Genomic DNA, 23,923 nt, shown 5'->3' on the forward strand with positions numbered 1-23,923 from the left:
TATTTATCAAATTTATCTGTGCCTAAAAGGGGTGGTAGTGTTTCATATTTTATATTCCCGCAATATGACTGTGTGTGGATGATCTTAATCCTGAATAATTGGCACAAAATTCCCAAAGAAAACTAGGAAAAGAATTACAGCAAAAGGTGAAAGAGCTATGATAGGTATATATTCTTGGTTAGAAAACTGAATGTAGGCTAATTTCACAACCCCTCCAAATAATTGCACCAGTTAAATATCCATTAGGTGTTCTGCCTGTGTTTCCCTCTGCAGAGTACAAAATGATTGGGTTTTTTATTCTGGTCTTATTGGATAAGGATAGTCCTGTGAGAATGAGATATGAGTTCTTCAGATCTATTTTTAACATTTGATTTAATTATATATATAATTCTGACTGTGCCAAAGGTACTAGGGATTTACTGGACTCTAATTCATAATGAAGCAGAACAGCAGCCCATATCCAAGAGCTTAGGAAAGGTTTCCTTAAGCTGATTGCAGGCAAAATCATACTTTGGGGTTCTTTTCCCCCTGAAAATTTGAACCAACTCAGCAACCTTTTTTTAACCCCATTAATTTCCACATCTAACACTGCATGATGGCATGAATTGTAAATACCTGTGAGCCATGTGCTACTGTAAAGAGATTTCTCCTTCAGCCTGTGAGTGAACATGAAGTATATCCACAAGAGTGTTTAATCTCAACTCTCTGCAGACTTAAATTCATCAGGAGAAGTAATCTTTGGTACCACTGGGTAGTGACCATGGAGAAGTGCATCATTACAGATAATCAGCTGTGTTTAAGATGTCTATCCAGGGTTCATTCAGGTCTCTTAGAAGTCAGCCAGAATTGTAAGTGAATTCAAGGTGTAATAGACCTCAAGCGGAAAACGGTTGGGTAGGAGAAAAAAAAGATTTTGTGCCATGCAGAACACCTGCTGTAACAAAAACTGTGCTTCGGACACTCTATGTGGTACTGGAATTGTCCCTTAGAATCCTGTGCCACTGAAAATATTCAGTGGGGAGAGACAATGCAGGGACAGGTATCAATGACAGAGAATAAAACCAAATTCTTAAACACATTTCTCTGAGGTGACAGATGGCAGTGGCTGAAGCTGGGTGTCCTCCACAGCAGGATAGCAGTGACTAGTGCAACGAAAGTGACTGTGACTGACATCCAGAGACCCACAGACTTGAGAGCTCATTTTTTAGCACAGTTCTTTCTACCTTTCACGTTGATGGAAACGCCACTAAATCACCAACTCATATTCATACCAATAAGGCATTCATATAAAAGTGAACATGAAAACATTTTAAAAATAGGAAGGACTCCCTTGAAATTCTTCTTTCTATAGCCTTGTCTTTTAAATTCCTGAGGCCATACTTTATTAGTTCTTTGCAAAGTCCATTCTCCATTGAAATGTGACCCAGTGCAAGAGGTTAGGGAAGAACAGATGCAGTTTGGCTGGGAGGGTTGCTGCTCTTTTTTGTCAATGACTGTTTCGGTCTGAGTAAATATGGAGTAAATTCCAATTCCAATTACACTTGTATAGCTACATATTACAAAAACTGAATGAGGAAAACTCTCTCAGATGTCTATTTATTTGGTTACCCATGGTTGGGTTTTTTTTGTCGAAGCTCTAGCTGATGACAGGAATGTTATTTTCTGGAGAGGTTGATTGATAACTTTCTTCAGACCCGATAGTGAGGATTTGCACATGCTAGAGTAGTCCTCAGGTTATTTATTGCCAAAATAATTGTGAGTCTTTGCTGCAGAGATAATGAGCGGGTCAAGAATCAAACTCTAAGTCAGAAATTGACAGTGTTGCATACAAAAACTCATAGTGCAACTGCACTTGTCTGTAGCTTCCATAAAGCCCAGGCTGCCTGAGGAACCTGTGACATCTGTACCATCACAATATTCGAAACCATCTCAGACAAACACAAGAACACAAGAGGGCATCCAGAAAAAAAAAAAGTATTTTTACTTGGATTATGGCTTGCTGTGATTTTCTTTTTTTTCCCATGTGCTAAATAGTCAATGAATATACAAATGAAATGAGCTCAGAGCTGGTCCTTTTCCTTGAACTATCATTGAATGCAACAAAATGGACTTGATGATCTCAAAGGTCTTTTCCAACCTAGCTAATTGTGTGATTCTGTGAAAATCACTTCATTGCAGAATCATACTTTGGACTGGTTAGTTTTGTCTGTTGAGTGGCTGGGCACCTTCCAAGAAATGACCAAAGTCTCTGGAAAGCAGTGATTTTCCTGAGCTCTTCTGAAGCAATGTAACCCATGTACTTATTTCTTACCCTTGCATATCCAAGTCATTACTCATTCTGAATTTTGTCCCTTCACACCTCTTTGTCCTTTGTTGCAAATAAAGAGAGAACAAAGCATTTTTTCATTACTATTTTGCCTTTTTCTTCTATAGACATATGCTTTTTTGTTTAGTCACTGTTAAGACTCCACACAACTCAAAATTTTGCACTTCAATTTAGGTGCTGAAAATTTTGTTCTTTTAAACTCCAGTAACAAATTCCAAGCATTAGACCTGCTATATCTTCTCTCTCAAGCATTATTTTGAGGTTAAAGTAATGGAATTTGAGTTCTGGAAAGTAAAATAGAGTTGAGAAAAACTTTACCCTTGACTGTTAAGGGCAAACCCACTCCAGTGGTGATCTGCTGTGTACAGAAATCATTAACTTAAAAAGTACAATTCCAGAATGCAAAACCACTGCAAAAGTCATATCTTTTCTTTCTTCGGTTTGCAGCCCAAAATATTACATTTGATTTTAGAAATGTATTTATATTCAAGAATCTGAACTCACTGTAATACCGGTGGGTTTTCTTTCAATGGCAGTTATGATGTCCATATGTCTATAAATATGAAAAATGATGTTTTCAAAACCAATTAAATAAATGATATGAATGATTACTTTGGCTGAAAGGGTGGCTGCACACAGCTGCCATTAGTTGTGTGTCGGTATTTGTTTTTCTGTTTACTTTTTAAATGTGAAGAATTGCATGGAGGCAGAACACAAGACCATGTTAAAAAAGAAAGGCCTTTTTGTCTGTAGATAAATAAGCAGTAATATTAATTGGGGAGAATGTTTTATGACTGCTGATGCTGGTGGAAAAGCTGAAAATTGTACTATTTTTTCCAATTCCATTTTGTGAAAAGATGAAGATTTTTTAAAATTGCCGTTAGAGAAAAGGCACAGAATTGGATTCATTTCATTCCTATACAACAATGCAGCTCAACCTATGTTTTTTTGGGTTTTCCCTGCACTCTCTGGATGCTGGAATGGTATGGATTTCTGAGTTGCTGTCATCATCCTATTGCAGTAGTTTAGTATTTTTATTATTAGGAAGTTTGGGGTTGGTTGTTTTCTTTCCCTGATGTCTAACGCAATGCCTCATCAAAATAGTCCTGACAAAACATGTTGGTCATCTCTGTCCTCATCATGGATAAGGAGAGCTGATTAATTCTTTTCTGTTCCTGAGGCAGCTTTTTAAGCAATTGTTGTGTCTGCCCACATCTCAGCTTATGAGGTGGGCAACCCATCTCCAAAAACATTTGGCTCTCACTCTGCTCTCACATGAGAGGATACTTTAGAAAACAGAGGGATGCTCCCTCCCACAGAGTATTCAAGTGAACTTAATTCTGCAGTGCTGTACCAATGACTCAATATCCCTGAGCATCAAGGAGATGATCTCAGGTTTCTGAAGCAATAGCCTTGACACATAATTTTCACTACCTGACTGTACAAGGATGCTGAGCCCTTGAAAACAGATTTTATAAAATGTTTTTAGTACTGTAGCTGAGTTCAGTTGCAGTTTCCATTGTGAAACAGTATTTTGGTGTCTGAAGAATTGCTGAAAAAAGGATCCCTTTGCTTTGGTCATTTTTAAGGACTTGAGCCTTAATTTTATTTTTTCTTTCTCTATTAAATTGGGACAAAAAATATTTTGGGCATTGGTGCTTTTAGAAGATTTTTGTGGTTTAATTAATATGTAGTTATAAAACCGAAAGTGCCAACTTTCACCTGGAATTGAGAAAGATGCAAATCTCTAAGGCTGAAAATTCTTTAACAAAATATTTTTTATATTGAAAAATTAACAGTTCATTCAAATGCTAGGCTAACACTTCTTTCCTCCTCCTTCCTCACCAGAAACGTGTCCATTTTGAAAATAGTTGGAATGGTTCATCCAGATGAATGAAAATTTGCCTCAGCTGAATGATGGATTCATATGCAGCCAGTATTTGGAGTTAAGACTCTTCCTGGAAACCAAATTTAAATTTATGCCTTAAATTGAATGACAAAGGGTCCATCCCTGACTCAGAGGAGCTGGGAAGTCTGCCATGTCAGTTGATATTCCAGAATACTAAAAGGATTCATTTCAGATTGCCATGGAACCCAAATAAAATTTAAGTTTAAAATGACCCCAAAAGCCCAAGGAGTCTGCTGTCAGGGGAACACATAGTTCAATAAGGTGTCTTTATGTGGGTTAAAGGATAAATTGGATGTCTTTTCTCAACAGTACACTTTGGCTTTACTCTTATCAGAGGCTGCCATGAGTGATTTATCTGCTGTTTATTCAAAAGCAATGAAAGTGTCCTGTGGCAAGTGCACTCCTACTGACAAATACGCAGATGGATATTTGGGTAGTGCTAATTTCCAGAAACTTGAGGTAACTCAAACTGTGTGCCCAAAATGGGAAATGTTCCTCTAATTTCCTTTTTATGTAACAGTGATATACATGAGGACCTGTCTCTCAAAATCTTTGAGTTCTCCCTAAAACACTGTGGAAGCATCTCTCAATCCCAGACAAGCAGTTTTCACTTTGAATCTTTTTCGATTGATGCAGTGTGGGAAAAGATTCAGAAGGAATTAAAATTGCAAGGCTTTGTTCTGTTAATGAAATCAGTTCATTCCAGTCAGAGGAATATGATTATACATTAGAATAAGTTGGTCAGAGCCCTGAAATTCGGAGTGGTTGGTATCTGCTGTTAGCAAAACGTTTACATACCTTTACCCCGAAACAGTTTTTAGTAATGTGTTGTTTGGTATCTCTCTGACGAGTAACGCTTCGAGAACACGGCTTTCTTCACTGAGCTGGCTTTGGTTGCTGACAGAGTTGGTCCTTGGTGCCACGCCAGTTTGCTTTTGCAGGAGAAGGTATTAGCACAGAATTGCCAAGCACAGGGGCTATTTTGGGCTCTAGAGGTAATGAGAGGTTAAAAAGTGTGAAGTAGGGTTCCAGCTACCTGGTTTTGATAGCCCAGGCATCCCGAAAATTTAATTACATATTAACGGCTGCTTTCTGCGCTATTAATGTTGTGAAATGGCCTGTGAGGGAGACGCTCTCAATTAGCCCTTGCATTAACTTTTTGTCATTAATGTGTGTCAGTATTGATGTTTTTAATTGCATGAGACTTGAGGAGAGCTCGAGTAATCACACAGGGATGCCTGATTTGACTGAAGTCTGGCCTCTCAGGTCACAGCAACACAGAACAATTGGGTTTGGGTTAAAGAAAAAATAATCCAGAAATAGGGCAACCAGCAGAAAAAGATAATCTATTTTTAAACACTAGGAGTTGTTTAGAGCTTGCTGTTATTTCTCAATAAACCCATCTTTGTAATGATAGAGAAGCTTATCTGTGACTTTGTTTTAAAATCTTAGTAAAGTTCACATTGGTTTTGTCTGTCCTTAATTTATTTTCTGTTGACTCACTCTCTCTTTCTCCCCCTTCCTCCATTCCTCCCAGTGGCTCAGCCTTTTAAAGATTTCCTGCTTTCCTGTTGGATACATTAGGCATCATAGTGACAACATAGCCTAGTCACCATGGCATCAGGCTCGAGGGTTGTCCTTTCTAATGCAAGTAAAATTTAAGGGAAAATTTTTAGCGCCATATGATTCTGGTTTATCTACTTAAAATCTTCTGATTTTTGAACAGGAAGCACAGGACTGAGAAAGATCTGCTTGGAGCATGAGATATCTTAAAATTGGTCTCATGTATTCATTAAAGGAGTGATTTTTTTCAAGCTTACTGGATAGATGTATTGAAGTCACAGTGATACAAGGTTTTTCAGTTTTAGGGTAAAATATTATATTTCACCCTTTTAAATTATAGACGTACTCCTAAGTCCATCATCTGCTTTCCCATGAAGATTACATACTATTGAAGCTAGACTATGTAGTCTCAGTTTCTTAACATGTCCTTTGTTAAACAGAGTCTATGATTTTTTTTCTCTTTGTTTGTTGTGCTAGAGCAGGTTAGGTAATGTTTTTAGCAAACCTGGTTTATGCAGTTATAATTTAATATATTAGTTCCTTTGCAATCTGAGCCAGAGGTTATTCAGACCCGTTATCCTCATGCTGCTTTTCTAAGTTTTGCTTCCACATCAATGTGGATGTTTCCATTTCAGTGCACAGATGCTTCAGTTTCTGTTTCACCAGTCTTGTATGGAAAAAAGGCAAAGGTTTTATTTAACTTTTATTGGTCCTCTTCCAAACATGCGACTACTGATATTTTTTTCAGTATAATTTCCAGACTTTTACTAGCTTGACTTTCAACAACTATCTTTCTTACAGCAATTTAAAAAATACATGGTATTTTTCTCTACCTTTTTGATATCCAAAGTACACCATTGTTCCTTTTTTTCAGAACCAACTTGGTATTGCTCCACCTAATAATATTTTCCAGCCTATTTTCCTTTTCTCCAAAGCCAGTCTAACAAAAAAGTAAAGACATTTGTGAGCTTTAAAATATCTGTATTATCATTGTTAATTCCTTTCCCCCTCTCTTCCTCTCTTTCTTTTCTTCCCCACCTGAAAATTTATTCTTCTAGAACACAAATCTTGGGGGTTTTTTGCATCTCTAGTTATGATACAGATATCTAGGGGCTTATGTTCTGTCCTGATGATATGTAAAACTGTCTCAATTTTCCTCCAGAACCACCTCTATATAATCATTCCCTAAAGGGCTATTATAAAAATTGACTCTGTTTTATCCATACTGTGGTTTTACAATCAGAACTGCTGCCTCATTCTTAATACTTTTATAAATCAAATTATATTTGTAGTATTTTATATCATTTATTTCTCTGTATTGATATTTATGTGAAAATAATTTCATATTTTATTCATTGCAAATTCACCAGTTTGTTTCTAAGCTTGAATAAACTTGTATGTAAGGAGAAAACTTTCTTGCACATGCTGTTAAAATATCTTTCAAGAAAAATGGATTAATGGATTATCTAATTAGAATAGTTCACTTTCTCCTAGGTTTTATTTATATGGTAGTAAATCCTATCTGACACTAATAAACAGGAAAAAAACTTCCTCAGAAAAGTTCACCTGCAAACCCAAACTGAGCTGTGTTAACTGAAAAGCTGTGAGGTTTACAGAAGGTTATGTTTATGGAGTTATTAGCCAAACCAAAACCACTACTCAGCTATGTAAATGATGGGTCTGCTAGACTAGGTTTGTGTCAAAATTATAATATCACCTTTTATAAGGGAAAGCTCTATTCTCCCTTTTTTTTTCCCCTTGCATATGAACATGCACGAACACACGCAAATCTAATTCTGTATCAGAAAAATGCTCAGCCTAGAAAATCATGGTCAAGCTGATTAGAATTTGGTAGTTGAAAAAGAGTCTTTTAATGGAGAATTTGGATGAAAACTATTTTCTTTCTAATATTTTTTTCCTCTAAAATGTACTATAATAGTCAGTGACCCTATTAAAAATACGAATAACAGCAAAAGTTGATAATAGTTTATGCAATTAACTGGAAACCCAAGTGCAATACATCTATTTTTACTGTGAATTGTGAATTTTACTGTGAATCTTGTTGAAAGGTTTCATGCTTGACTGTTATATATTGGTCAGAAATGGTTTGTAGTATCAGGAATATAATTCTATATAATGACAGGAATGGAGAGAGGTGTAAAGAGGGCGACAGTTGGATTAATGATGACAGTTCTGAGTGTGCTGTTTCTTAGCCTTGCCCAATTATGACACTTGGATGCCATTTTCAATTTTCACAAATTTGAGCTAGAAGATATGGTCATGTGAATCTTTCCAACCTCATGAAGACCAGGCCTGTACATCTGTGAGACAAACCATGGCTGTTTCTTTCAGTTACCTAATTGAATGGTGAGGGATACTTAAGTGCAGCTGTATTCCTGCCATGCATATTTGGGTGCTAGGTAGAAGGATTTTCCCCTGGCTGCTGAGTAAGTTTGCATCTATTTTTTTCAATGTCGAAGCTGCGAACAATGTTTTAATAAGTAGGGTAAGATTTTAAAGTTTAAAAGTAAATTATCTGGGTAATTTCCCTAAAAGGAGAAATCTGAAGAGTATTCTCTGACCATGTGTTAATTTTGATATTAGCAGAACTCGAAAACTGAGCATCTATGTTTAGGATGTTGTTGATATAACTTTAAAAATGCATCTTTTCATTGGTATTGATATAGCAGCTAAAACTGAACAAAGCAATTATTAACTTTTCTCAGGTGTGGCATCCAGCATGTCTAATTCTGTCTTGTCTTTGTCCTTCATACACTGAGGTGATTATGCAAATAAAGATCAGAAAAATAAACTGTAAAAGTAAATGCTGATAACTTACCTAAACCTAGGTGTCTTAGAAGTTTAACCCAAAAATCTGGTTGCTATTTCTGCAATAACGTTGTATTTTCTTTCCAAAATAGTTCAGGTGGTGGAAAAAGAAATCATAATGTTATGGGGAGCTATTCTTACATCTAAGTCTTGCAGTGGAGGCATATATTTCCCATTTCCTCTTACTATTCTGGTCAGGAAGAAGCAAACACTAAAACTGAGTGACTTTGGACTTCCATCCAGCTTTGGGGACTACTTGAGGAGTCCTTCTGTCTGGCCAGCCTGGAGCTCTTTCTAGATCATGGAATGATAGAATCATAGAATATTTTGGGTTGGAAGGGACCTTGAAGTATCATCTAGTTCCAGCCCCTCAGCCATGGGCAGGGACACCTTCCACTAGGTCTGGTTGCCCTGAGAGTCCCATCCAACCTGGTCTTGAACTCTTCCAGAGCTGGGGTCTCATCAGTGCCTCATGACCATATGAATAAAGAATTTCTTCCTTGCTTCTAATCTAAATCCCTTATGTTTTAGTTTTAAACCATCCCCCCCTTCTCCTATCACCACCTGCCCATGTAAAAAGTCACTCTCCCTCTTTCTTGTAAGCCACTCTGAAATACTGGAAAGCTGCAATATGTCTCCTTGGAGCCTTCTTTTCTCCATGCTGACCAACCCCAAATCTCTCAGCCTGTCTTCACAGGAGAGCTTCTCCAGCCTCTCATCATCTTTGTGGTCTCCTCTGGATTTGCTCCAACGGGTCCATGTACTGGATTTGTCGTATTTTTAATTTTGCGCATAACTCAGAAATGATAGTTATTAATTTGACTGCTTTATGGTTGAAAAGATATTGCTATCCAAGATGATAAGAACAGTTGTCAGCAGATCTTTTATTTGCAGGAAATGGACAGCAGATGCTCAGGAGAACAGATGCATGGAAAGAGCTACACCCAGGAAACCACTTGAACCAAACTATCTTTTATTAGCCAGAGACAGAGCACATGGCTGCTGAGAAGCCTTTATTAGCTCTAGTCTTAATTTTGCCACCAAAAATATCAGTGCTTAGATCTCTTGAACATGTCCCAGTTTGTAAGACTGGGCTGTAGCAATCCTGATGAGTTTTGGCTGTGCTGCTCTCCAGGGACAGACAGGCTGTAGCCCCAGCCACCAACCTGCTGTCCTGTTAGTGCTCGCTCTGTGCCACAGGAATCAACATCCCGTGGGAACAGGACACGCAGTGGCTGTGACCAGTTTACTTTATTAAGTAAATTTACTTAATAAAAGAAGTTTAATTAAACATCTTGCATGGTTAATCTCTTTCAGTGTAGACTTTTGAAAATTTTATTGCTTTTCCTTTTCATTGCTTTGCTTTGACTGATACTTTGTTTCATTGAATTCCAGATTCAGTCTGTCTGCATTAAAAATTATTTCACAGTTTCTGGTTGGAAAGTGTATATCAGGAGAGGCTTTGAAGTTAGAAAGTATAAATTAGGAGAGGTTCTTTGATTCAAGGCTTTCTCAAAAAGCCCAAACAAGCTGGGTTTGAGGGGTTGGTTGGATTTTTTCTTTTTTTTTGGTGTTCTTTCTTTTTGTTGGTTTTTTTTTTGGCGGGGGGGGGGGGGTGTGTTGTGGTTTTGTTCATCTGTTTGTTTTCATTATTTTTAGTCATTATTATTTTTTTATTTCCCAACTAGCTAGTATTTCTCCAGCATACAACAAAAGTTTTGTTCTGTTCACTTAAAATTTGTTTTGTAAATGAAACATGTCATTAATATTTATTTTACAGTATCAGCATTTGAGACTTCAAAGACGTGGTCTTTCTAAAGAAAACAGGGGAATACAGGTATATTTTCTTGTGCAATAAATATTGCTATTTTTCCAAATAGGACCTGTATGAATTTAAAAGATGTGAAACTTTAAAATACGTTGATGTAAAATTTACTAATCTTTGTTTCCATGTACCCCACTTCAGCATGTTAATTTGTTGAACCAACTCTTCCATGCTTCAAAACATCCAAGAAACCGATTAGACCTCAAATCTGTGTTCTGTTTCCTGACTTTGCAGTTATCTTTTCAATTATCTCAAATTTATCATTTTGTTCACCTGGTTTTTTGCCATTTTTCAGTTAAATGTGATTTCATTTCTTCTGCAAATGATGTTTGATTAGAAGGAATAATTTGTTTCCTATGTGAGTATTTTTCAATTAACTGATTAGCAAGTTTGGCTGGGAGGTTTTAGTCATTTTTTTCTGCTTCAATATTCTTTCCCTGTTCGAATCAGAGGTTTCAAGAATCCCCATCCCATTACTGCTCTTTTGGTGTCTGCTTCTTTTTGAATACCTGAATGCTTATTACATTTTTAATAATGTCAGCAAATAACGACAGCTTTGGTGTGCTTATTTATCAATTTAATTTTGTTTCAAAATCTGTTTTATGAATGAAAGAGATTTTTCTGAAAGATCTTAAGGGTCAGCTACCATTTTTTTTGTTTCACAACAATAGATATCTTCCATTTCATCAGCAAACAGCATAAAATATCTGAATATGGATTTTTAAAAACTAGCAAAAAGTTTTAAAGGAAATTTGCTTTTTTCACATATGATGATGAAAAATATATAGAATATGTATATCTATTTATAAACTGCATTAAATCTTCCTTTTACTTGAGAATTCGTTTTTCTTGACAATTTCTGTTTTGTGATTTATGAAAAATATTGAGGTGAGTAATCAGCACCTAAATCCTTTCTTCAAACTGAAAGAGCAATTTATATGTGAGAAAACTGTATTTGGTGTTTAGGAGATTGAGCCTTCTACAGGCTATAATGTTCATTTTTGCAGTCATGCAGTTGAATAAGTGACCATTTTTAGCTATCACTATTAGATCAGTTTAAATGTGAAAGGTGACAACCTGCTTTATTAAAGCTGTTGGCAAAGCTTCCAGTGACCTCAGCAGAACCAGAACTTAGGTGGAGAAAAGGCATCTCAGAATTATGTGCTGAGAAATGAAAACTTTACTTCCATTTCCACAAGGAAAAAAAACCCTGGAAATTCAATAGATGGACTGTATTATTACAAAATTCTGCTTACCTCTCTTTTTAGTATGCCTGTCTCAGCTGGATGAAATTTTTGCATCTTTACATACTCATTAGTACTGAGCATGTAGGTCTTCACAAAAGGAAAGCTGAAACCCAACTAGCTGATCTTGTGAAAAAGCTTCCACAGTTCTGGAATATGGGCTGGAAACTGCAATAAAACTGATAGATTTTTGGAGTCTAATTCGAAAACATTTTTTTCATTGACACTATGGAAGAAGATAGGAACACAGAACTTTAAAATCTGCACTTGCAAATCTCACTGTGAACCCTGGGCGAGTTTCTTTACAGTCTGAGATGCATGTTTGAGTGTGTATAATTTTAAGATTAAACCCACAGGCTATCAGTTTCCCTGTGTCTAATAAACATGATCTATGCAGAATTGATTTTGCTTGGCCAGTTTCAAGATGAAAATGTACTTTTATCTATTTTTCTGAAGTGTCTATTGAGGTCATTTCACATACTGCAGCAGGAGAGGTGAATATTCAGTATTTTCATCAGATAGATGAGCAGCAAGGTGATAAAATCTTGCTCGAAGGATTTGGCCTGCACCAAATTAATCCAATCTCAGTGCAAAAATGAGACTGGGAAAAAAAATATGTGCAAGACAAAACACAAGCACAAAGTCTAAAGTTTTTCATTAGCTCCATGTAACACTGTCTTTCATCTTCCCTTTTCCACATTACTCTGGAACATGCACTGCACTGCCACCAAATGTCGGGGTGGAGGAAACGAAGAACTCTTTAGGGTTTTTTTTGTTCTATTTTTTTTAATGCTGCTCTGAGTCCCTCTGTATTGCTACTTGCCCTTCAGCTGCACAGAGAGCTAATGCAGATGAAAAAGCCAAACTGTTGATCCTGTACAGCTTACCCCAGCATGGCTGCGTGCCGGGCTCTTCAGCTGCTCATCTGGGACATCAGAATCTCCGCTGAAATTGGTCTCATTATTCTTTTGCTTTTGCTCCTCCTCCTAAATAGATTGTTCCAACCAGCAAGAGACTCTACAATAATGAGGGATTTGAACAGTATTTCCCTGTTATCACTTAAAGATGTATTGCAAAGGCTGTAAATATTGTCTGACTTGCAACAAGTTTTCCGTGATACTTTCTGCCCTCACATTTACTCAAAGGTGTTAAACGTTTTCTATTCCCATCATAAACGGCTGAAATACAGAATTTGTCAAGCTTGGTGAGATATTTGCTGCATCACTTGATTTTGAACCCTTTGTTTAATCTGTTTTTTAAAAGTTTGTTTGGGCCACATTAGCATTTGGGTTACCTAAATAATTCTTTTCGTTGTGTGTCTGTGTGGGAGAGAGGGAATGTTAGTGCATTTTTTTCAATACCTACAGTTATTGATCCGTGTAAATCTGGAAGAAGGGGAGGGAAACAAGTTTAGTGATCTAGGACACCTTTTTCAGATATCTCTCTGCTGATAGAGACTGGAGCAAAATGGATAATTCTAGACAATTTTTAGTGAAGTATAAAAAGCTATACTATAGAACAAAACACCTGCACTTAAATCTTTTGTGGTAATATATTACATATAACATTTTCTTCCAGAGGTTGGCCCTCTGTTTACTCAATTTATTTACCACTGTTTAAATGATTACACAGTATACAGTACCAGTAGAAATTTTGCCTAAGCAGGGATGAGTTAAAATAATTATTATAATGGAATTTTCACATATCTCAGTTCTTGAATATTTGGTTTCTCAATTAACAGGGTTTTTTATTACGGGAGCTAGAAATAGATATGATGATCTAGGAGAGCATCAGGATTTCTGTTTATCTATGAATTTGTCATGCTTCTCTATCTACTAAGAGAGGCTACTAGCAAAAATCAGTAGTTTACTGTCAGCTAGTTAATCAGAAATAGTACAGGTACATACAGAATACATGTTTTCAAGTCCCATACATATGTTTTAATAAAAATAGATTTAAATTGACTTTTAAGCCCCATACTTTGTAATTGGTATTGCATTAATGTAATACCATAATACAATGGTTATAGCACAGAAACCCTATGTGTAACATTTTTGTCAGTAAGTGCCGTATCTGGGGTGTCATGCTGACCATGGGTCTTCAGTTTGATATTTAAAAAACTTTAAAAAAAGTCTCATCATAAATATAACTGTAGAGGTTCCTAAAGCATGACAGCAAATTTTTCTCTTTGCTCTTACAGCTTGCATCATTGGTAGGGTTAAAAAGAGAAGTGGTTATCTAGCAACACTGACATCTTTATTTCTTGTTTTGATAGTGCTAATCAGCATCTGCAGCTAATGGGAACACATAATTCAGAATTTTTTCTTACAGCTCCATATGTGAAGCAAAATGCAATTTTAGTGGTAGGCAAGAAACTGAATTTGACCTTTTTTTTAAAGAGATTGTGTTGTCATTTGAATATCACTTATTAATGCTCAGTAAATAATAATTAGTACATGTACAGTAATTTTTAAAAGGCAATTAATAAAAATTGTATTCTTCAGAAATAATTCCTGACTGTAAATCAGCATAATAATAATTCATAAATTAGAGTAGATAGTATTCTTTGGATTAATTTTTGTATTGTTAGAAAAAGTAAGGTGTTTTCAGTTTTTTTCCCCCAGATGATTTTTATCAAGTGACAACCAGATTTCTAGGATATTTTCTGCTGAATTAATATTCTTTTCACTACTTAGCCTCAGTAGACTGATTTGTCTGTTGGCCAGATTTCTTTAAACATAGGAACAGTATCAGAAAGCATAAGGGAGGAGATGATTGAACTTGGAAATGGGTCATTTCAAGGTACTCAACTTAAACAGAAGATAGATTCTTAAATGCGGAAAGAGTTCAGATGCTAAAGAAAATAGAGAAGTGGTGCATCAAAGGAGAACTAAGATACAGTAAAAATCTAAGAAACAACAAGGGGTAGAGAAAGTCTGGAAATAGTAATGTAGTTCTGAATTGGATTCAGATGTGAATTCAGGTGTGGACATTGTAATTAATGTGGCCTGTGTGACTAAGGAAGGTAGAGCTCCTTGGTGTTATGCTTAAAAAGGGAGGGAATCAGTCACATACTATTAGTAAAATTGTTCAAAAATAGGCTGGATACAGAGGTTCTGTTTAGTGATTGGTACTTTTGTAATTATACAGTAAAGCACTTTAACTCCTAGGATAAAAGAAGGTTTTATTCAGAGGTGATGGAGTGATAGTTAATGTATTTCATTTTGAAGTATAGAATTTTGAAAACAAACAGAATATAATAATAGCTGGGATGCTGGGTTTGATTAAAAGTTCTCCTTGTTCAGCATCCTGCTTGTGACAGCAACTGGTGAAGGTAAGAAACATTACACATGTGTTAAAAACCTGTCTTAGGGATATTTTTCTTACTTCTGGGAAGTAATTTTGGGACATCTCAAATCAGAAGCTGCACATGAATAACTTTTTATGGGTATTGTTGGATGTGTTTTCCATTAGTTATTCTCCTTCCATTTTGGATCATTGTGTATTTTGGATCTTGGTGCTATCTGAATAAGGAGCTTCAAAATATTCTTGTTTTGTACACTCTTTAGCTTGTTTTAGCCAGCTGCCTCACAATAACACTGATTTGCCTGTGTGTCTTGTATGATGAGAAATAGTAAATATTAATTTCCCACTTGCTTTCTTGGTAGCATTCATAATTTTATAGCTTTCTGTGACAGTTCCCAGTCATTAATTCCTTGAAAAATGCCCTTCTTGGGAGGCAAGCACAGAGCCATGAAGCCAGGGGTAGCTGTGTGCCTCACCCCAGCATGTTGGGCATAGTGCAGACATCCATCTACAGCAAGTCCAGAGAACAGATGGCCAAGGAATATGCCTGTGGGGAGCCTTAAAAATGGAAATGACAATCTGAGACATTATTTATCCCCTATATGGTGAGCAAGATAATCAGAAGTACTTTATATGTCATTAGAAGCATTGTTATTTGCAATTGTTAGGATCATGAGAATTCTTGGAGTAGTGCAAGGCTTTTGTAATTCTTATATGAAAAAGAAATCTCTTCTCCTTCTGAAGATAGCATCACACTCATCGATTTTCTCAGATCTTAAATTTAAGTTTCCCAGAAATTTTTCAAAATCTTGAGCACATATTATCAACCCTGGATAGATTATTCAATAAAACTAATTCTTTTAGGATATCTTCTCCAAAATATATGTGTAAATGCAGGAGATTCTCAGCTGAAGCTTAGACAGTTAATGTCAGATATCTTATACCTTGAGAATGTACACCTGAATTATCACAGAAAACTACTAAGCGTGAGAATGATTGAAAATTTGAAATATTGGAGTGTAATATCTGAAAAGTTTAAGTTGAGCAGCTTTGGTACATTTAAATACATGTCTGATGAAGGTTTCATGGCATGGTTCACTTTCCCAGTTTTTTCCATCAGTTGGTTAAAGGTGTAACAGAGGAGGTAGAATTATGTAGTTGTGCTATATTTGCTCTGCCGACTGGGACCAATGGCTTGTGTGCACAACACTGAGCAATCTGCTGTAAGTCATCGTGTGACAGGGGTTTCACATGACACTGGGCACAGCTGCCTTCTCTCATCTACAGGTGGGCTAATCAGACATTCTGGTTTGAGGGGTCATCTTTTGGAGACAGGAAAATGTTCATGTCTTACTTGCATTTGGTTATGGAGAGACTTATTCCATCTGGGCAGGACTGAAGTGCCCTTACAGAAGTTTGCAGTTTCAACAGAACAAAATTTGAGCAGAAAGGGTCTAAGCCTCCACCCAATCTCAGACCTGAGAGATGGTGTCAAGCTTTGGGAATTTGGGAGCAAAGGAGTTGAGGGAGAATAAAATAACTCAGGACAGGGCTGAATACACTAGATGATGTTTGAGGAATGATGTTTGAGGGGGGAACAGAAATAGTGGGAGTTCAAGGAACGAGGGATTCCTTTGCCTCACTGAGTAACAGCCTAGAGCTCAGTATTTAAAACTTATACCAGAACCCAATCCCACATACCAGCATACTGCAGACATGGGAGTGTGTAATTTATCTTCTCTTTTCATTGTTAATACCCGTTCAGATTGTTATGTCTTCCCATCCTGTCTCCATTTTCAGCTACCCAGGTTGATAAATATTTAATTATATAAATTTTCCAGCATAAATCATTTCTTCCCCGTTCTAATCTGTTCTGCTGGTCTTTTCTTGACACACTGCAATTTGTCAGTCTTACAGCTAACATTATGTCCTGCACTGAATTAATTCTTTGTAGTGTGTTCATGCCAAAAACTGGCCAAAGGTCAGACGATTATTTTTGCAATGCATTGTCTTCATGGATTTTGGTCTGCAACTGCACTATGCCTGTGTTGTTGGTAGGTATTTCTGCAACGTGGGAGTTTCTGTCACCCACACTTCTCTTTTGTTGTATTTTCTAGATTTCTTCCTGTCTCAGTTTTTGAGACAAAACTTCAGGAGGAAACACTCCGGATTGAGTGTTCCTCCCCTTTTTCTCCCTCAATGAGACAAATGGGTCACAAGGAGTGAAAGTGGGAAAAAGAAACCAAACTGTTTATTAACACACGAACAAAACAGAGTAGAACAGGATAAAAAACCCCCTCAAAATACAACAAATTCCCAGAGAGGGAACAGACGCGGGCTCGGACCAGCCGGGGCCATCCCGCGGGCCCGCTGGGGCCGCCCCTGCAGGCTCCCCGGACCGGCGAGGAGGGAAGGGAGGCAGTGAGGCAAGGAGAAGGAAAGGGAAAAAAGAACAAGAAGAAAACCAACAGAACCTTTTCCCAGCTGGCTGGAACACAAAGGAATCCCAGAAAAGCAGCACAGCGCTCCCGGGCACTCCGTGCCGAGCCCCGGAGCCCCCGAGCCGCTGGGCTGAGCCGTTCAAAGGCCCCGCGCCCGGCCCTGGCTCCGCCCGGCCCCGGGCCCAGCTTAAAGGCACAGCGGCCTTGGGCACGGAGCGGACGGGTGAGGAATAAAGCGGCTTCATAACCTCACCCCAGGACACTTCCGCTCAGGGAATAGCCACACGTTGATTTCTGTGTCCCTAGGTGCTTTTTATGTGCATTTTTTCTAAATTGAAACTCGTGCTGTCATTTTCTGCCCACTAGTGCCTCTGGCTCTGTCACTAACACGTCTCAGCTCTGACTGATATTCACAACTCTTTCTGATTTAGTATTGTCTGCAAATTGCACCAGAGCATTATAAAGATATTTTTAAAAAGGCAGAGCTCATTTAAAAATTCTAGAAGACATTTTTTCCCCAAACTATGTTCTCATCAACCACCTTGTCTGTTGTCCCCAGAGGATATCATACATTGTGAGATCCGAAATCAAATCTCATGCTGAAAAAGGATAATAGCCTTCATTTTCAGATTGGTACCTTTTTTTCTTTTTAATAGTGTTCTTCCTTGGTCTCTAAAGTACAAAGTTGAATAAATATGTGGTTTACATAGGAAAACCTGGCAAGAGATTTGTCTCATTTCAAGACTAAGGCTAGAAGTCACAGCTTATTTGAAGGGGTGACCTTTTTTAAAAGGAAATGGGGAAATTCTTCAAGATGAAAAGATGAAACTTTCTAAGTTCTTCATGCTCAAAAAATTGTAACATGTTGTCCTTAGACATGATTTGGAGAACTGCCGTACTCCTCAGTGCTATTCCTGTACAGTTCTAGTAATTTGGCTAGATTTGTCTGGCTGTCCTCCCAGGTGTCATGGGAAAATAAAATAGAAAATGAGAGTTTGTGAGACTTCTCAGCTTGGTGCTTTGAGTGAGAGTACAGCCCATGGTGGGTGAAAGTCAGCTGACTTGATCAGGAATTATGTTCACAAATCTGGTGGGGTGGCTGTGTCTACTGTGGCGATCTGTAATTTACTGCAGAGATACTATTTGGATGTATTAGGTGCCCCTGCTGATCAGACCCTCAAGCTGTGACAAATAGAAGCTGGTTACTGGCTCTTTGCATGGGGCACTGAATGCTGCTATCCGGAAGGATTATGGTATTCATGCCTAGGAATAATAGCAAGGGACAAAAAGAGGAGTGGGCAGCCTTGCCATCCCCCTTGAAGTTTCTCTACCTGTTTCTAGTGAGCCTTTCAGTTACCTGAGGGCAGCTGCACACACTTTTGTTAGGAAGGTGATGGATGCCCAAGAGCACCTGGCACTGAGAGATTCTCCTGATCTCTCACCTTTCTGCCAATTTGCCACGTGGCTCAAATGATAACCGGGAAAGCTGAGAGAGAAACCCCAGGCCTGCAAAGTGGCCGCTCTAGCATGGACACATGGTAGCACAGTGAGGAAGCTGGCATGATCAAATGAGTTACCACAGCCCCCTGCAAGGTATCTGAGATGGTGGAAGAGGTCCAGATTCAGGGACAGAGGCAGCTGCGAACAAAAGCTTCCAATTTACAGTGTGTCATTAAAGATACAAAATGAGTCCAACTGTAAAAGGATCAGTTTTAGAGGAAATTTCCTTGTGACAGCTAAAGGCAGCCTAAGTCCTCTGATTCCTGCTTACAGATATGCTTTGTCACCAGCCTGAGAGAAAGGCACGTGGATCCACAAAATCTCAGTGTCTTTCAGTGTGCAGTACATCTCACAGAAAACTACAAATGTATTATCCCCTGGTATAAGAATTCACAAATTAAGAAACTGATGTTCCAATGTGGTGTTTGTATCCTACAGTAAATTGAAATAAGAACGGGTAGAGTAGGATATTGAAAAAAACCCAGAAAATCATCTTCATGAGCCTTCAGGATCCCCTTTTGTAGAACACAATCTAGGTCTTTATTTCCTTACTATTTTTAATCTCTTAGGGTTCTGCTGCCTTCTGCTCTTTTGCAAGGTCGTGTCTAACAAAGAGCAAGCACGGAGCCAATGGAACAGCTTGTGCAGTTATTGCTGCTGAGGCACTTTAATTCTTGGCCTTGCCCCCTTTCCTGGGGCAGCCGTTTAAGAGACAGGTCTCCCACCAGGTGCACAAAATACTCTTCCAAGGAAATGCAAGCTAATTGCTTTCATTCTGCTTCTGAATGTCAGGGCCAGGGAAAAGACAACGGTCTAGAAGAGGAGTAACATGAGATACTGAAGTTCTGTTGGCAGTTTGCTTTGATATGTGCAAGATTTCAGAGCAAGGTTAATAAAAGTTCACGAAGTCTAATATCTTTAGTTTTATTTTAAATATGGTTTAAGTTTATTCCACTAAGGCAGCTAAATAAGGAAGCAGATGCATGAAAATGTTCCTGCAGTGGGAAATCAGACTACTGTGGTTTAAAATACAGTGGAACTGCTTTTCATAAATGTGCTTCTGGGTCTTAATGAAATGTTTGCAGTAAATGGAAGATAAGGGATGTACTCATCGGTCTCAGCTTGTTGACTTTTTGGAGTTTCTTCACTGCCACACATTTCTGTGTCAGCTTTTTGTCAAAATAGGATGATGCCTTTATTAGACTACTCATGGACTGATTTGAGAAAGAATTGTTGTAGCCTTAAAGAGTCTCAGGACCAAGAGGACTTATTGTGTTTGGAATCTTGGAAGTGGTGTGGATTTTCATAGGATTATTTGTTAGTTATTGTTAAACATCCTGAGAGTGTATCCATTAAGAATGAGGCTGCAATGGCCAGTCTGAAAGAAGTAATGTACATATAATATGAAATTCTCTATTTGTATTTTGGAATAAAAATATAGAGTGAAAGTTTTACTAAAATGTATGATTTAACAAGATTAGCTCAGATTCCTTCTAGAATTTGCCGTGTTTTCAGTGTTACAGTAGACTGAATGCAATGTACAGGTAACAAGAGCTGCTTCTCTACAGTTTTAAAAAGCAACACTTAACCCTCTAAATTTTTTGGTACTCTAAGCCTCTGGAGCCTTTTCTTGGAGAAGGGATCTGATCTTTGGATGGAATTAAACAAATCCTCTTGTACTGTAGAGAAGTTACTGGCTTTTAACTTGGATGTCCAATTAAATGCAATGCAACTACTCAGAGAAAGGAGATGACCTACTAAGAGATATTAATTGATTGACATGAACCAGTTCTGCTTCCCTCCCATTCTGTTGAAGGAGTTCTGTCTCTTGATATTTAGGCAGGAGAGTTAGCAAGAAAGAAAGACTGCTCTGTAGAAGATTATTCCCTAAGTAAGTTTCCAGTGCTCTGGAGTGGGCAGGAATGTCAGACTAGGGAGTCACTCTCTTTCCGGGTCTTTTTTTAACATCACTTTCAGTGTTACCTTAGTTTGCTCACACAGTCCATGCAAAAAAACATGATATAAAAACTAAACAGCCCTTGTCTTGTGCCCAGTAGTCTTGAGATCTTTTTGCCATTTTGTAAGATTTCACAGTACGGTTCTGAGAGTCGCCTGAGTTCTGCAGAGATTTACATAAGATGTAGAAAGGTATAATGGGAAAAAACTTATCGTTCCTTTCCTTTTCCCTCTCCCCATTTTCTTTTGTTCTGTGAGCAGTTCCCCCAAATCTCACCCTTTTAAAGAAGCTAATTACTGCTCTTCACTGGCATGCATTAGCATTATGCTGTTGTCAGTCTGTCAGGTGCACTTAGTCAGGGTTTAATAGGCTTGCAGTGAGCTACAATTAAACTCTGGAATTAACATTTAAAGAGTGTTTACATGAGTTCCTCTTCCCTTCCTCCCCCGCAGCAGTTTGCTTAAAGACGCAAGCAGTTTTCTGCTTTGCTTTAATTGTTATGTGAGGGAAATACTGAAGAAATCCATGAACTTGACTTTCATTTAAAATTTGAGCTCTATTTTTTGCAGCTCTTGGGAAACATTACAGTGCTATTTTTCAAATGAAAAATCACAGCAATTTAAAACCATGTGGTCAAATGTAACTCTCGTAACCATGTTAGCAAATGTCAGCAATTAAAAAGAGGAAGAGTTGTTGCTCGTTCAGAAGCAGTGTCCTTTTCCACTAAGCCCTGAGAGGAGTGAGAGGCTCTCTGGCATTCTCCTGCTCCAGAGGCAGAGGAGACTTGCATGTGCATGAATTACTGCTTTCTCTGTGGTCCCTATGAGCTTCACTTTGTTGTCTGCAGATCTCAGTGCTTTGGTCTCTCAAAAAGTTAAGTCGTGTTTGTATGGATTTAGACACTCTTTGTGCAGATATTCTCCTTTCCCAGGCAGGGAGGGATCCTTTATGCTGTATCAGTCCAGTCAGGGTCCTCTTGGCATTCACTTAGACAAGGTTTGTTTCCTCAGTTGACTGAAAGCTCTTTCAAAGACCTCAAGACTCAAGAAAGACCCACACACTCCTGCTTCCTTTGCAGAAGTCACCTGTGGGCTGAAAGAACTTTAGGAATTAAATGTTAATGCATATTTCGTGCTAGGCATGCTCCAGAGAGCACTGGTGGGAAGTCTCTTAGTAATGGGTACAGAGGGATGAGTTTTGAGGGTTCAAAATTCTCAATGGGGAAAAATTAAAATTCTGTTAGATCTGTGTCGGTGCCCCGCTAGCTATTTTATCTTACTGCAGCTGAGGATATGCCCTAGAGTGTGGGGGTTTTCTTCTTGGATTAGGCATTGGATGGAAAACAAGAATCTGTGAATTTCGTGTAAATGATGACTTTGCAATTTAGCTCTTAAGCATTTCTTAGACAGCCCTACTTTTCTAAACTTTCACATTTGGCAGATTTATTGCTACATTTTACATTGTCATTTATTTATTAATGGTTATTGCCTATATCATCTTTATGCAAGCCAGTTGTGGCTCCCTGGGTTTATGTGTGAAATGTGAGGGTAGAAGTACCTCAGCTTGAGAATTATCAGAGAAGTTTTGGTCCTCAGGTGACACATGTCCAAACACTCTCCCTTATTTCTATGTGCAGAGATTAGATCTCCTCCATCCTAAATTCTTTAAATTAAGAAGCTATTCATCTCTTTATTACTTGCAAATATGGTGGTAGTTGAGGGAAATGGGGAGGTTTCAAACTAAACAGATGATAATGTTTGTCCTTCAATATAAAATTAAATTTTTCTTTCAGGTGGACATGAGGGAGCTTTTTGAAAGAAAACCTTGAACTCTCCATGTAGCTAAAAGACCAACACTTAAGGCGCCAGGTTACTACTAATTGCTGCATAAATGTATTGGCCACAAGTGCCAATATCAAACCAATGGTCACCTTCAGCTCCTCTTCCACTGTTTCACTGTAACTTCAAAACTTGTCCCATTTTTCTCAGCACGGCTGTTATCAGAAGAGTTTATATGGGTTCTGATGATGAATTCTGTTAAATCAGTGGGGAACTTGAAAACCATTCAAAAGGTGCTGCAGAACCAGCGTTTGGACAGATATGGTGAAGCCTAATTGAAACAGAGGACTTTAATGTCATGTTCCTGGGGTAAGTTTTTTCCCACCATGGAATGGGAGCAGAACACAAAAACAGCCCTAGGAGTCAAAGCCTTCTGTGATCCACCATTAGTTTAATAACAATAGCTGATTAATAAGGTTTTGCTATCCAGCTGGTGATTGATCTCTTTTGCCTTCTTTTAGACTACGCTATTTAAATTATGCCATTTAATCAGTATTTAATGTTACACAAATCTTTCTATTCAGAATTTTATTGTCTTAATCTCCCAAATGTGTTCAATTTCCTATATTATAATGGAGTCTGAAAAAAAAGCAAATGTTTTGCAGTATTGAGAGGTGATGCTTGGGGCAGGAAATGCCCAAAATCAAATAATCTTCATGAGAGAGATGTAATGGTTATGCAGTCAATCTCTTCATTCTGAAGACAACAACCCTGTAACACAAAAATGGTTTTGTTTCTCATCTACCGTGTTAGGAAAAAAAGGACCATTTTTTTGGTATGGGAATCTTCTGGCCATTGACAAGTGTGTTCTAGTGTGTAATGCTAGAGAAGTTTGTTTTCCTGACCTTAGCATGGCCCTGTCCAAAATATTGCAGCTCTGTAATTGTCTTAGCAGCAACAGCACAACACAGAGTGCAGAGTGCTGAGTTATATCAGTCATGCTAAAGCCAGACATTGTGCAATTTGGCAGGAAAAAATGACTGAGAAGAATATTTTAGATGAAATATTTTCTGACTCCTTAGCTTGTGGGCACATATCAGGTTACAGAGCAAATATGCTTTAGAATGGACGATGTTCTAAAAAGAAGTGGAGAACTTTGAAGACACTATGCTGTAGGCCAGATGAATTAAAAAAAACCTCAGGAGAAAATAATCCTATCAAAATACTGTGCCAGTCTTTGAGTAA

Source organism: Corvus kubaryi, unplaced genomic scaffold (assembly GCF_017639235.1).
Source record: "Corvus kubaryi isolate FWS band 111438036 unplaced genomic scaffold, C.kubaryi_AGA036_p1.0 37357, whole genome shotgun sequence".
Taxonomy (NCBI): Eukaryota; Metazoa; Chordata; class Aves; order Passeriformes; family Corvidae; genus Corvus; species Corvus kubaryi.